Genomic DNA, 6,004 nt, shown 5'->3' with positions numbered 1-6,004 from the left:
GTGTTCTTTTCCTTTGGCATCATAAATTTCTGCAACATTTGATACTGGGGGTTGTGGCAGAACATCTTGAACTAAGGCAACGTGACTGCTGTGGTTTCATGCTCTTTTCTTCCTCTCATAAGCTGATCATTCACAGCTCTTGGATTCAGGTGCAGTTGTCAGAAACACTGGATGTGCTAAGCAGCCCTGGTTTGCAGTGTTGAAGGATGAAGTGTGCTCTGCAAGCATTGTAAGCTTTCCCCTTCCACATCCACCTGGGAGCACCTGCTGCTCCCCGCACAGGGATGGGGAGCTCAGTGTCATGTTTTACTGAATGAAACACTTCATGTGCCAAGTGCAGACCGTATATATAAAGTACTCCTCTCTTGGAATTGCCCTTTGCCTGTGTTTTGAATGCAAAATTTTGTCATCCTGAAGTTGTCCCCGCTGGGTCTCACAGGGCAGGAAGTTGAGAGCAGGGGAGTGTGTGCCACAGCAGCATGCTGGCAGCGCAGCGTGCGACACGCTTGCTGTGGCAGAGATGGTCCTTCAGGGTTCTCTGCAAATGCCATCCAAACCACAAAGCTTTGCTTTAAACCACCAGAAATTAAAACTCCTTCCTGTGTTGTATCTCCAATGAGCTCTGCAACACAGTGATGTTTTTTAGGCGAACACAAATTCTTGACAAGTTTAGGGAGTTCTGATTTGTTCGGTGTGCTTTTTTTAATGCAGAAATACCTCGTGGAGGGAATTGCAGTAGCCTTTTGTGGAAGCTGGACTGCATTACAGCTGGGGTCCTTAACTGCTTCTGGTGCAGCCCATGTGCAAGCTGAGGGGACAGGATTAACTTTAAGCTTCATTTACTTCTTAGCTGGTGATCTGATTTTTATTTTTTTAAGAAGTTTGTTTGAAAAAAGTGACTTCCTCTTACTGTAAGACTATTCAAGCCAGCTGTATTTGAATTTTTGTTGGACTCAAGAAATGCAAATCTAATAATACTTGTAACTTCCCCATTTTTAGAAATACAGATTAAAAATTAAGTTTGCCCTTAAATCCTGGAGTGGAACCCCCTGCTCTAAAGGCCTGTCTATCTGTAGGTGTTCAATAAGTATATCCACTTTGTGCCATTTTGGGGTACAGTACAAGTGTCAGGAGTACCAGGGTTGGCTCTGCTGTGCTGTTCCCAGGCTGGAGGGAGCAGGCAGACGTCAACCGAAATCTACAGATTTGTGGGTGCTTGTCAGCTTGGAGGGCCTGTGCAATCCCTGACTGATGTGTATTCTCACTTTCCGCAGGGGCTGTGTTAAATGGATCAAAGGTTGAGTCTTTCATAACCCAGATGTGTCCAGATATGTAAATTACTGAGCTGCCTCTAACAAAATCTGTTCATGCACTTTCTATATCCCAGGCTTTGGGCTGGTTTGTGGAGAGTTACTGATACCATTTGATAGCAGACAATAAAACTTCCCAGGGAAAATCCCCTTGTAGTTGCACAAGGCTTTACAGCAGTAATTTGAGGAAAAGGCATCTCTTTTCAGGTGTGCTGGAGAGCTGCACAGGGTGTGGGCAGTGCTGCTGCTTGGGACCCTCCACTGGACGCCTCCCTCCCTGCTTTCCCCCCAGTTGGTGTTTCCCCTTTGTCCCCTGGTCAAGCAGACACTTCAGGGAAGGATTTGCCCTTCAAGAAAGGCACAATGCTGAGCTGCTGGTGTGCACTAACACCTGGGAGCAGAGCACAGAAGGATAAGGGGGAAAAGTACAACCCAGACCAACACTGAAACCCCCACATGCTCTGTAAAGTGATACCAGGGGAATTGCAAGGGTGCAGCATCTGATAAACTTGATCTCTTTTCTGGCCATTTCTGGGGTATTTAAGGCAGACACTTTTTAAGACATTCACCATCCTCTGGGAACCAGTGCTTTCCCCACTGCCTTTCCCAAGCCCATTGTGACCCACAGGCAGGGTCAGAGGTGCAGTTTTAGGCTCAGGCAACATCAGGAAAGGTGAGGAATTCCAAGAGCCTGAGACCTTTAGCTTATAAAAAGGACCAGCTGATCCTTTGCAGCCTCTGTAGCCATCCTTTGCATGAGGTGTTGCTGACAGCTGGGGGCTGCTCTCTCAGCTTTTCCCAATTAATCTGTTTATCTCTGGATAAACACCCCCAGCTGTTTCTGCTATTTTCGGGGTGTTTGTCAGCTCAAACTGAGACCTGCATGAGACAGGAAAACACTTTGGTCCTGAAGTTTTCAGATCCTTTGAGGATTAGGGTCTGATTCTGCTACCACAGGAAAACACAACATAGAGAAGGACAGAGTGAGAAAAAACCTTCAGACAAATAGATACTCAGTCCTGCTACAGGGCAGTTATAAAAAATGTGTTCCAGCGAATGTGTTAAGAGATGCTATAAGCATCTTTCACACCAAGTACTGCTGCTCTTTGCTCTGAAGGGTGAGAATGGGACCTCTGGGGATCTCATAAGAGGGGTGTGATTTCAAGTTCTCCATTTTCAGCTGCTTTTCTCCCTCACACTGGGACCTTGAAGACGGGCAGAGATGCCAATGCAAACAGCTCTGCTGCCAGACCAAGAGAGGAGCTTTAGGCAAACATTGCAGTATGCAGGAGGCTCCCTGAGCTCACAGATATGGTTACAAAACACTCCACAGCATGTTCCAGCCTCAGACATTAATGTGGTATTTATTTTAGGCTGATTGGTGACAGTTCACTGGCTGTGGCTGCACTTCAGCTCCGTGTCCATTTCCTCTGTAACAACTAAGAAACCCAAGATTAATCTTGACACGAAAATAGCTGCTCATTTCCCCCCAGGGCTCTACAGGCGCTATAGGCTCTGCCCCAGAGCCATGATTTCCCCCATATTTTATCTGGGATCTGTTTGGGTAGGTGGAAGTCCCCTCTTGCCTGTAGCCCAGGACAGTGACACTGGATGCTCCCCCATGTGGTTTTGTGTGACACAGCTGTGGCACTTGGGGACATGGTTTAGTGATGGGCTTGGCAGTGTTGGGTCAGTGGCTGGACTTGATAATCCATGTATTTCTAATTTAGCTCTAGAACACCTGCTAGAAGAAGTCTAACCATAGGTGTTAAAAATACACAGCGATCCCCTACAACCCATGATGCTTTGTGTGAGACCTAAATCACCCTTACTGTTACACTTTGGTGCCCTTTTTCAAGTCTGCATCTCCTTACCATCGTCTCTATTCTTAATTTCATGTGCCAGCCATCAGAAGCATTTAAACTTTGACCAAAACACATTTTTGAAAGCAAACTCTCACATCAAAAGTGGGGGGTTGCTTAACCAGCCCCGTAAACATACATGACTCCTAATAACCCCCCCCCCAGCTCTCCTAGAGTTTTCTTGCTTTTGCTTCTAGGGTTTTCATCACCTTTGCAGGTAGTGACCAGTACTGGGGACATGGGCCTGCAAATGTGTGATGCTGACTGAAACTGAACCCAGGCTGGGTCAGCTGCAGATCCTGCTTGTGGGGGTACCTGCAGCACACCAGGTCCCTCTGAGTCACCAGCTCCTCCAAATGTGCCTGTAACTTTCAGGGAGAATTATTAAATATCTTGTGCAGAAAAAATACTCAAAGTTTCTTGATAAGCAGGAGTTTGTGTTAATCCAAGCAATGTGTTTGCAAAAGGAGTCACAGCTGTGCCCCCAGTTCCAGAGTTGTGCCTGAAAACTGGCATGTCCCCTGGCTGTACTTGCAGGAGTTGTTGTGGCTCTTCTGGAGCAAGGGAACCCCAATTTGCCTTGACCCCCACCTTAGAGATCGCCTGTAGTTAATGCTGAATTCTGCACCTCTGGTTTGTTCCAGGTGGGCTTTGCTGAAAGGCAGAAGCCACTGAAGAACTGAACCTATCTCAGGACCATTCTAAGGTTATTTTCAAATCTATTTACTAAATTTTATCCAAGCTAGACAGTACTCTGGGCTTGATCTGGGAGCATTTCCAAGGACACTGGGGGTTGGAGCAACCCTGGGGTGTGCCCCCAGCCTGCAGCACAGAGCAGCTGAGGGCACAGGGGGCTGCACCTTGCACTGGCCCTGGGGAACCTTTGCCACCTCCACAGGGCTGGTGCAGACATCCCTGCCTATGCATGATCCAGCAACACCTTGGGTTTCTTTTGGGGCAGGCTGGGCAGCCCCTGAGGCCATGTGAGCACAGGTGACCTGTGCTCCTGCTCCTGCTGGCAGCAAGCCCTGCCCAGCCCTAGTGGAAACAGCTCCGAGGAAGGCTGAGCCTTTGCTCCTGGAAGGTGGATCTGGCTCAGAGATTGCCTTCAACACCACATTTGCTCATGAGAGGCAAAGGTGGGTTTCACACTTTGTGAGCTCTTGTGCCTAGGACGTGCTGTTTAACCTCAAAAGCACGTTACAATGTGATTTGATGGCACAGCAAGGCTTTGGGTCACTCTTCACAATATTTAATTAACACATCACAGCTCTCTAGTCACTGTAATTATTGGAACATATTTGTTTGAATCAGAGTGTGTCAACAAAATACTGAGATAAACATCACACTTGGAGCCTCCCTCCCAGTTGCTGCAGCTCACGCTGATGGCAAGTGTTGCTGGAGTAAAAAAAAATTCCAGCATTTTTAGAGAGATTTCCTAACAGCCCTTTCAACAGATACGAAACTAGACATGTTGAAGTAACACTTGTCACTTACGTGTTTGTCTGAAATATGATTCTCATTTAGAGTATCATTCATGATTTCATTCAGTTGCCTGTGTTCCCTGAAGAAATACGAGACTGCTGTTCTAGCCTCTGCAGCTCCCACGCCTGCAACAACAGAATTTCATTCACAGGGAGTATCTCTTTCAGCCTCTAACAATGTGCTGCTGGGCTCTTCGTTCTCTGTCTTCAGAGACGTGATCCTCTTGAGCTGCCAATTTTTAGCCTGGTATATGCTTATAAATGTATTGTTCTGAGACTCTGAACACTGAAGTGTGTTGGGGTTTTTTGCACAATATTTTCCTTTCAGAGGACTTCATGGGAAACTGAGTGCATCTTATTTTAAAAATAAAATCACTCCTTCAGCTCTGGACTCTTCCCTGCTATTTGGCTATGGATAATATTTGTGTAGATTACTGGAAAACATGCCTTCATTCTTAAAATATTATTTTACAATCCCTTTTTATTAAACAGGTGCTGGGGTTTGTTTGTCAGGTGACTCCCTCATGCCTTCGTGGAGCAGCTCTGCAGGGCACAGCCTCTCCTCAGTGTGTCACCAGCCCTTCCTGAAGGGCAGAACTGCTGCTGTGGGGCTGCTGAGCACTGCATCAGTTTATCCTTGCTGGCTGTAGCTGCTCCTGAAAGCCAGCAAAGCCCGAGTGCCTGCAGCACTGCATTTCTGGGCTCGGCAGGACACACGTGCCAGCGCTCACCAGGGCTGCCGGGCTCGGATCTGGCCCTGCTGGAGCCAGAGCCACCCTCAGCAGCCTCCAGGGTGCCCTCAGAGCCAGGCTGTGCGCACAGCTGTGGTGTGAACGTGGGCCAGCTGCTCCTGCTGGGACCAAACACCCCTGCGTGACCCTGTGCCTGGCCCAGCCGGGCTTCTGTCACACACAGGGAGTTCTTCGTGCCATGGTGCCACCAAAGCCCTTGTGAGCCTAAAGAGGGCAGAGGAGATGTGCTGGGCTCTGGTAACCCTGGGCACCTCCCCTCCACACAGACCTGCCCTTGGCAGGGCGAGGAAGCCAACCTGCTCCAACAAGTTTTCATTCATGACTGAGGCTAAACAGAATCCTCCTTCAGCTTCTAAGTTGTTCCCACAAGCCCTGGTCCTTTTAAGTCGTCTATTGCCACCTTCAGCCCCGTTGCTGTCATTGATGTGGCTGTGTTCCCTCAGCACCTCCCAGAGCTAATACCTTTCCTTCTAGGGCAGCAACTCCTGCTCTCGGCCGGGGCTTCTGTTCTCAGCACTAACTTCTGGTGGCAGAGCTGGGGGAAGTGCCTCCAGCTGGTGCTTACATTCAAATGTTTGCTCTAGCATGTTCCCACT

Source organism: Pyrgilauda ruficollis, unplaced genomic scaffold (genome assembly GCF_017590135.1).
Source record: "Pyrgilauda ruficollis isolate IOZ18807 unplaced genomic scaffold, ASM1759013v1 scaffold86, whole genome shotgun sequence".
Taxonomy (NCBI): Eukaryota; Metazoa; Chordata; class Aves; order Passeriformes; family Passeridae; genus Pyrgilauda; species Pyrgilauda ruficollis.
The sequence above is the reverse complement of the archived record's forward strand: the minus strand, read 5'-3'. Positions refer to the sequence as shown.